The sequence below is a fragment of the Triticum urartu genome, chromosome 1A (genome assembly GCF_056163025.1).
Source record: "Triticum urartu cultivar PI428250 chromosome 1A, HENAU_Tu73, whole genome shotgun sequence".
Lineage (NCBI taxonomy): Eukaryota > Viridiplantae > Streptophyta > Magnoliopsida > Poales > Poaceae > Triticum > Triticum urartu.
In genome coordinates, this window is record NC_141873.1 from 422,298,311 (window position 1) to 422,308,264 (window position 9,954).

Genomic DNA, 9,954 nt, shown 5'->3' on the forward strand with positions numbered 1-9,954 from the left:
TAAGAAGGATTAGTATTCACATAGGAATATGAGAACACCGCTTAGGAAAGGTATGGAATCAACACTTGACTTCGAAGCAACTCGAATACCGCAACTCAAAACAAAACAAAGGATTTGGCTTAGGAAATAAGTCAGAATAAACACATATGAAAGATCCCATATCGTATCATGTGTCTGTTGGAAAGAATTCCTATGTGATACTTGAATTCCCACCTATAAACTCTCGAAACTTTCTGGTTAAGCAATCTGGTGTTGGGGATACAGGGAGGCACAAAATATATCACACAACTAACAAGCCCTACGCTCCAACTATATCCATCCGTCAACACATAACCAAGAAAACTCCGGAAATCGTGTACCTCAACCTTCGAAAACCATCCATTATACGAGTTATGGCAATACTCCCAAACTTCCGCCCCAGTACTGGGTGGTGTCGAGGTTATCTCACCACTAACTACATAAAAGGGATTTTCGATGTCGGCGAACTCAGGTATTCCAGAACTGCAATGATAAAATTGTAACGACAACACCTCGGAGCTCAACTCCCCAGGACACTGCCACAACCCCTAAATGTCGGAACGGCCCCAAGATACCCGCGTGATCCTAATTTTTTTAGTGAAAATTGAGGAGAGGAAAGTCAAAACATCTACGTCAGGGGACCTCACCAGAGCGACGAAGGGACTGAGGTGTAAAAAGAATCCTACTCTTCGATATATATATATAATCCTAAGACTCAAAACATTTTTGTTCTAGACTCAACAACGTCAACGGTCGATCAAGCAGGGGCTCCTTAGTCGGGGATGGCTCTGACTACCAACTTGTAATGCCCACGATGCGGCTATATCTCCCACGTGTCGAGGAACAACTTAGAGGCATAACCGCATTGTGTTCTTGTTGCAAGAAGGGTCATCTTCACACAATCCCATGTAATGAACAAGAAAGGGATAAAGAGGGTTGGCTTACAATCGCCACTTCACACAATACTTAAATAATTCATACATCATCCAAAATACACACATAGTCCAACTATGGACAAATCCGAATGAAAAGAAGATAACCCCAAATGCTAGATCCTCGATCGTCCCAACTGGGCTCCACTACTGATCATCAGGAGACGAAACATAGTAACGACCAAGGTCCTTGTCGAACTCCCACTTGAGTTCGGTAGCATCACCTTCACTGGTATCACCGGCACCTGCAACTGTTTTGGTAGTATATGTGAGTCACGAGGACTCAGCAATCTCAAAACCCTGCGAGATCAAGACTATTTAAGCTTATGGGTAGGATGTGGTAATGAGGTGGAGTTGCATGTCAGGACCCCGATTCTAAGTCACACCGATCTAGCCTGTAACACCTCATATCACTTTGCGGCCTCACGCATGGTATCCCCACGGGTGTCGCCTTACCATGGCCCGGGACCGTTTGCGCCTTTTGGCTCACGTATATGATAGTGTGGCTAGCATCCAGATGACAAAGAACCCGAGCCGACATGACTAGTCGTGAACCCAAAGTGGCACTAACTTACGGGGACAGGCATACATGAATCAACATCGAGCATGTCGGTCAGCAGCGTGTGAATCCGAGCTGTAGCAACTGGGCTAACAGGACTTTGGGAACCCGGGCTGTAGCAGGCTAGCAGGACTACGAATGTCACCGCGTGACATTTCCCCGAAGGGACAGACACAGGAACAAAGTGAATCACATGCCGGCCAGTCTAATTGTTCCGAAGCAGTAGTCCTAGGCTAGCAGGACTCCGGTGAACTGGGCTGTAGCGGGCAACTATGGCTCATGGAAGCACAAGACTACATTTCCCCATAAGAGATGCTACCAAGGATGAACAACGAGGTTGTCCGATCCCACACATACCAAGCATTTCAATCATACACACAATATGCTCGATATGTGTGAATACAACATGGCATCACAACACAACTCTACGACTCAAGTATTTATTCATTAGGCTCCGAAGAGCCAGATAATACAAACGTGGGTCTCATTACCCAACATTCAGAGCATACAAGTCAAAGCACATGCGGAAGCTTAACATGTTTGAGTACATATTTCTACAAATGAAAAAGGCTGAGAAGCCTGACTATCTACCAGATCCTGCCGAGGGCAGAAGATCGTAGCTGAGGTATCAAGCTAAACGTCGAAGTCCACGTGGAACTACTAGCGAGACTGAAGTCTCTCTGCAAAACATAAATTAAGCAAACGTGAGTACAAATGTACCCAGCAAGACTTACATCATAACTAACTACATATGCATTGGTAGCAACAAAGGGGGTGGTGGAATTTAACTGCAGCAAGCCAGCTTTGACTCAGTGGCTAACATGAACTACTACTGCAAATAACTCTTTGAGGTGGCACACACGAGTCCACATATTCACCATATCAATACACCACTATGGATCCGCTCCCGTCTCCCTACGAGAACGCCATCCATAGCACTCACGCTTATCTTGCGCATTTTAGAGTATACACTTTCACTTGTCTATGAACGATGCAAGGGGTCCAAGTTTCCATATCCTAGGAATCCGGCTATTCGAATAGATAATGATAACCCTACAGGGGTGTACTTCTTCACACACGCTCTCACCACTTACCACCATGTACACGTCGTGAACCTCGGCAACCTTCAAGTGGAAGCCTGGCGAGGGAGTCGTCCATGACCTGACTAACCACACAAGTCTCTCGTCCAGGTTTATAGCCTATTCGGGTTCCATCCGCAAGGAGATCCGGCCGGGGTGTCACTCACGGCCCCAAACGATGTGTGCAGGGTTCCCAAGCCCACCTTCCGGATGCCACTTGGTACACCGTGCCACTGTGGCTAGTCTGTCCCAAGCCCACCTGTAGCGGGTGCCACTTGGTAGACTACTAACACTACCTACAAACACCAGAAACTAGTTGCAACTCCTGGACAGAGATCGAGTTGATTAATAATCCGACAGGGGCTGAGTTACCGGAACCCAATGTGTGGTAGTAACTGTCCATGGATCACAAACACAAAACTCAGTTCCTGAGAACGGCTGCAATGAGACAACCCACCATGTACTCCCACATGGCCTCTCACCACTACCTTTACCAAATCGTGTTCACACACTTAGCTCTTAACAGTAGGACATGTTCACCATGTTCCAATTCATTCCTGATGAATCAGACCTGACTCAACTCGAAATAGTAGCAAGCATGACAACAAGCATGAATGAGTAGGCACATCAGGACTCAAACAATTCCTACTCATGCTAGTGGGTTTCATCTATTTACTATGGTAATGACAGGTCATGCAGAGGAAGGGGGTTCAACTACCGCAACATGTAACCGTTGAATTGTTGTTGTCCTAATGCAGTAAAAGAGAGCAGGAGCAAGAGAGTGAGATTGTATCGGAATGAACAAGGGGGTTTTGCTTGCCTGTCACTTCTGAAGATAGTATAGTTCTTCATCGGTGTCATCGATCACATCGTCGGAACCACGTCTATCGAGAGGGGACAAACACCGGCAAACAAGGAAGAACACAATCAATGCAATGCAACAATATGATGTATGATCATGACATGGCAACATGCTTGTGTTTGGGCTAATGCATCTAGCAACCAAACTAAATGAAGTTGGTTTGAACCAAAGGTTCAAATTCAAACTCCATGTAAGGCATTTCAAATGCCATTTATTGATTTGTCCAGTTCAGCAGCTATAAGTTGTTCTAACATGCATGAAAATGCCACAGATGGATAGATTGGATTTTTCTGGTCATTTTTCATATATAAATTATTTCATTTGGAGTTATGTTCATTTTCTATGAATTTTAGAAGTTCTGATCATTTTCTGGAATTTCCAATTTATTTAGAAATATGAAAATTCCAGTAAATGTATTTACGACATTAGCACTGCATCACTGTCATGTCAGCAGGTCAACTGGGCTGACCCGGGTCAAACCTGACCTGTGGGTCCCGCATGTCAGTGTCACAGTGCTTGTTAGGGTCACTGACAGGTGGGGTCGGGTCAACAAGTGACGTGGCCAGGTCAAACTGACCTATGGGGCCTGGGGGTTTTAGTTTAATCTAATCAAAAACTAACCAAGGTTAATTAGATAGTGGGGCCTGGCTGTCAGTGGCTCTGGGGAGGGTTAGCTTGTTGTGATTAGCGCTAAGCACACGACCACGTCGGCTCGCCGGAGTTCAGCCGGCGGTGACCTCAAACCACAGCGGAGCCCGCTCGGAACTCGCCAGAGGCCACGGGTCGACGCGCCAGGGGCACCAGAAGGAAGCCTGTGCCCGTGCACATCTGGGGAGACCGGCGGGAGGGCACAGGGTGGCCGGAGTTTGCTGGAAGCGAGCTCCTGGCGGGCGGAGCTACGGGCATGCTTGGGTTGGAGCTAGGGGGCTTGTGGGGAGGAGCTGGTGGTGGCTACGAGCTCCTGGGGCTGCGTCGAACACGCTGGCATGCTCAGCTTTGAGCTGTTGTGGCTCTAGCCACGTCGGCGACAAGGCATGGCGGTGGCAAGCTTCGGCCGCGGTGGTCAGCGGGGCTAGAGGAAGAAACGATGGCGGGGAGAGAGGGGTTAGGTAGAGGAGCTCACGGCGAGGTCGATGAGTAGCTCAGCGTGCTCAGGGACGCTCGGGGTCAGCGAATCGAGCAACGGCGTTCGTTGGAGCAGACGAGGAAGATGGCGACGGTGACGATGTTGCAGGGCATCCGCGGCTGTGTTCTTCGGCTTGGACCTTCATGGCATCGAGGCGGAGCTAGAGGTCACAGCAATGGGGCAAGGGGACAGCGGTGGGCATGGTGCTTTGCGGCGGCGGCACCGGCTGGTTTGGTCGGTCGTGAGAGAGAGAGCAAAGGAGAGGAGCGCCAAGGGAGAGAGGGAGAAGCCAGGGGGCGTGGCGTCTCTTGGCGCTTCGGGAGGAAGCGGCAAGCAGGAGGTGGCCGGGGCGCATGCCGGCGTGCTACGGCCACGCGCTCTACCTACTGGCCTAGGGAGGAAGACGACAGCGAGGAGGAGGTGGGCTCGGCCGATTCTGCTGGGCCACCAGGTAAGTGGGCCTCAGGTAAGTCTCTGCTTCCTTATTTCATTCCGGTTTCTATTTTTGCTTTCTGTTTTTTGATTTAGCAAAAATACTAAACCATTTCCAAAACTCCTGAAAATATTTGTGGGCACTTTTAGAATTATTTCCAACAGCCCACATTTAGTTACAGAATTATTTGAGCATTTAAAATATTTATAGTATCTAAATTCCCAAGTTCAAATACTTTACGATTTAATTCAAAAATCCAAAAATGACCTAGAAAAATGTGCATCATTTTTGTCAGAGGTTCTCAACCAATTCAAAACTGATGAACTTTTTCGAAGGGCATTTTTGGATCATTGAAAAGATTTTAAATTTGGACCTGATTGAATTCCATTTGGTGCTAGGTTTTCAACATCCCCATTTCAGGTTCATTTGAATTTAAACATGTTGCATGGATGATTATGCAAAGTCAAGCAATGACTAGCTAGGGCTTTGACAACTCACTCCCACTAAGCAAGAATCTCGTCCCGAGATTCAAGTCATGAGGTAGGAAGACGAAGGGACGCAAGCTAACACAATCTTCATGATCCAGATGTATTTCTCGAGGATGTTGATTCATTGCATCACCTTGATCTCGACGTCTTGCTTTGAGAACTACATCCAACTTGAAAATGAGTATAAAGGGAGAATTTTAGAAGAATCGATCTTCCTGAGGTTCGAGCAACTTAGGATCATCTTAATGATCACAAGATCAACTCATGGAATGAGACATAGAAACATCTCTGGAGCTGAGAGGCAAAACATGCATCAGGAGGGACGAAAGAACCAATTTGACGAGGGTTTCAAAGTAGCAAGGAAAAATTTCCATGATTCCATAACGGAGTACCTTAGGGAAGGTGACGCGTGGAATTACTCCCTTAAGTGGCAAAAAGAATTACTTTTGATATCTAGATCATTGAAACTTTTTATGCCAGCCTAAGGCAAATCACAACAATGGTTTGGCGGAGTTCGAATGGATGATGTGGACAACCTTGTTGAAGACAACCCGATGGATGATTTCTGCTTATCATCAGAAATGGAAGGGACCCATGGCAGACTGACACAATGACGGGTGCAAGCTGGAAACAAAATACAAATGCTGGGAATGACCCAACCATCATACCTGCCTGAGATTCAGATCTGGTTGGTAACAGGATATTTCAGACAACATGTCTGGAAAAATAAAGGTAGCAACACAAATCAACGAGATGGCGTTGCGAGATTCTCGAGAATGAACTATGATAGCAAGCACAAAAACATGAGCCGGTTCTACTACAAACATGTGAACATGCTGTCCCAGATAAGCATGACCACATGGTAGTCTTACAACAAAACACTACCGAGTTCTAGTTGGGAACCATCATCGAGGATATTGGAATCTTGTACATGAACTAGTATTCACACATCAACTTCTTCTCCCTCGAACAAATTAATCAATGGCTTGGTGTGCTAGGAACACATATGGAGTGGAGGCGGCCAACCTATCAAACCATAGAGCACTTCGCACGTGCATGACTAACTTGGGATGATTCCAGAGGAGGCAAAAATAGACTTTCTCGAATTCACGGCGGCAACTTGCATCAAATGCACATGAATTAGAGGCAGTCACTTCTTTCATCCAAACATATGCTTCATGAGCTAGCATGAAGAAATGCTTTCAAAAGTTTCCAACACTACCTTAATGTTCAACATGAATCATGGAGGAGATAAAGACATTGTCGATGGGCCCAACAACAATTTATCAAGATTTCCATAAGATGGGGTTACATGGTTATATGAACAATATGATAGCATTGATCAGGCCAAAAGATGTAATGATGTATGCTCGAGGGATCAACCACAAGTAAGACAACATTGCGACATCGTTGGTACAGATTTGATTTGGTGATAGCCCATACTCAAATCAAAGTTTTGATAAGACAATAGGTCCAACAACTGATCACAGGGACCAATCGATCAAGATATCATCTTTCTTCAACTAACAAACAAACACATGGATATCCTTTTGGAACGGACTAAGTTAGGCAAGCTTTTATCTTCCAACTCTCCAAGTTGTTGTTTGGCTTAACCAACTAGCTCAGGGGTATCCAACACAGATTCTTAGAGAAGGAGTGGTTTATGGAAAAACCAACTTGATCATGAACTCCACATAGCAGTCAGGTGACAACCTGGTAATACCTCCGAGAAGATATTCGGAAAATCACGAACCACCTATATGTCACTAAGCTCGAGAACAATCTTGCTTCTCAGGCAAGACGATATGATCAAATAAGCAAGGATTGGCAGTATCCTAACTCATTGATTGAAAAGTGCACTGGAAATAAGGCTAGGTAGCACGATCAACCTTAGGGTGATGACTCAAAAATCAACACGCTAAGAATGAGGTTATTGTCCATTAACCACCAAGCAACGGGGTTGCTAGGAGTATTGATTTCACACATCACGATTCACTTGTCGGTATTCTGGTTGCAACAACACGGGACCGGGGAACGAATGATGATGGCGAGAAGTATCACTCTATCAAGAATTCATAAGAGTTTGTGAAATTCTCATGACATTTCTGACATCAAGAGGGCAATACTTCAAGCTAGAACAGAATCAGAAGCTGGATTGGCATTTTGATCTGCGATACAACTGCTTTGACCCAATCCAAGAAACGGACGAGGTACTGGAGTTTGTTTCTCCTAGTCATTCTGAAGCGGAATGACTTGATGGACCACAAGAGTAAAAGGCATCGATGAACGAATGCGGACATACTTTTGACTATCAATTGATAGACTAGGGTTGGGATATAACTAAAAAGGGACAACTCAAAAGGAACGCACAATGTTCTGAGTTGTGGTGCATAGATTAGTATGTCGAACGAGTTCAACATATTTCTTCCGCATAACCCATGCAGAAAGGTAGAACTCGCAGAGTCACAATTATAATGGAGAACTCATCAAGAGCACTCTTATTGCGATCCTTTCTCTCAAGACGAACGCCTGCCATGGATGGTTCATGGTATTGGAAGAAGGATATACCACGGACCTGGAAGGCTATCACAAGGTTGCTAATATCCTAAAGGAACGAGCAAACACTATCAATAGAGATGTGCAGAATGACTCATGGGTTTCAGGAACCCATGGATAGAATACCTACTAAACTAGATGGCATCACGGGATGCTTTCAAGAATGATAGCCAGAATTATCACACTGGGGATACAACACCTGGCTAGGGTAATAGGTGGTTCCCTAATACATCTAGGGTCATAATAATAGCTCCAACATATATGTCGAGGCAATGGATTACCTCAACTTACCGACTAGTGTGATTAATCTGGCTCAAATGAACACCGGGAACAGGAAGGAAGGATTTGCAAATGCATCAGACTATTTAGAGACCTGTGATGACTCGGACAGCATAACGGCTGTAATTGCTCAAAAAGATTTGAGACAACCTGCAAAAATGTTGGCATAGCCACTCAACATCACAAACTCAAGGTTCTGAGGCCAGCTATGAACATATGGAAGTAGTAGGAACTGAACTGAGGCTTGAACTCAACAATCCTAGGCAACTATGGTTTAGTAACACGTCATCCTGAGAGATAGAAGAGAAGCCTAGTTCTTAACCCCGTAGAAAAGATAAGATGACTCAGATCAGAAGGTCATGAGGATAAGGAGTAAAAAGTGCCTTACGTTCCCATCCATAATCAATTCCCTTATATAACTAAAGCATTTCTAGACACGACTTCGACCAGCTTGGCTTGGTAATCCTACAGGCAGTGAGGCTCTGATACCAAAGCTGTCAGGACCCCAATTCTAAGTCACACCGATCTAGTCTGTAACACGTCATATCAGTTTGTGGCCTCACGCACGGTATCCCCACGAGTGTCGCCTTACCATGGCCCGGGACCATTTGCGCCTTTTGGCTCACGTATATGATAGTGTCGCTAGCATCCATATGACAGAGAACCCGGGCCAACATGACTAGTCATGAACCCAAAGTGGAACTAACTTACGGGGACAGGCATATATGAATCAACATCGAGCATATCGGTCAGCAGCGTGTGAATCCTGGCTGTAACAACTGGGCTAACAGTACTCCGGGAACCCGGGATGTACCAGGCTAGCGGGACTCCGGATGTCACCACGTGACATTTCCCCGAAGGGACAGACACAGGAACGAAGTGAATCACATGCCGTCCAGTCTAAGTGTTCCGGAGCAGTAGTGCTGGGCTAGCAGGACTCCGGTGAACCGGACTGTAGCGGACTACTATGGCTCATGGAAGCACAAGACTACATTTCCCCATAAGAGAGGCTACCAAGGATGAACAACTAGGTTTTTAGATCCCACACATACCAAGCATTTCAATCATACACACAATATGCTTGATATGTGTAAACAAAACATGGCATCACAACATAACTCTATGACTCAATTATTTATTCATTAGGCTCTGAAGAGCGAGATAATACAAACATGGGTCTCATGACCCAACATTCAGAGCATACAAGTAAAGCACATGCGGAAGCTTAACATGTCTGAGTACAGACTTCTAGAAATGAAAAAGGCTGAGAAGCCTGACTATCTACCAGTTCTGCCGCGGGCACAAGCTCGTAGCTGAGGTATCAAGCTAAACGTCGAAGTCCATGTGGAACTACTAGCAAGACTAAAGTCTCTCTGAAAAACATACATTAAGCAAACATGAGTAGAAATGTACCCAGCAAGACTTACATCAGAACTAACTACATATGCATTGGTATCAAAAAAGGGGGTGGTGGAGTTTAACTGCAGCAAGCCAGCTTTGACACAGTGGCTAACCTGAACTACTACTGCAAATAACTCTTTGAGGTGGCGCACACGAGTCCACATATTCACCATATCAATACACCACTATGGATCCACTCCTGTCTCCCTACGAGAACGCCA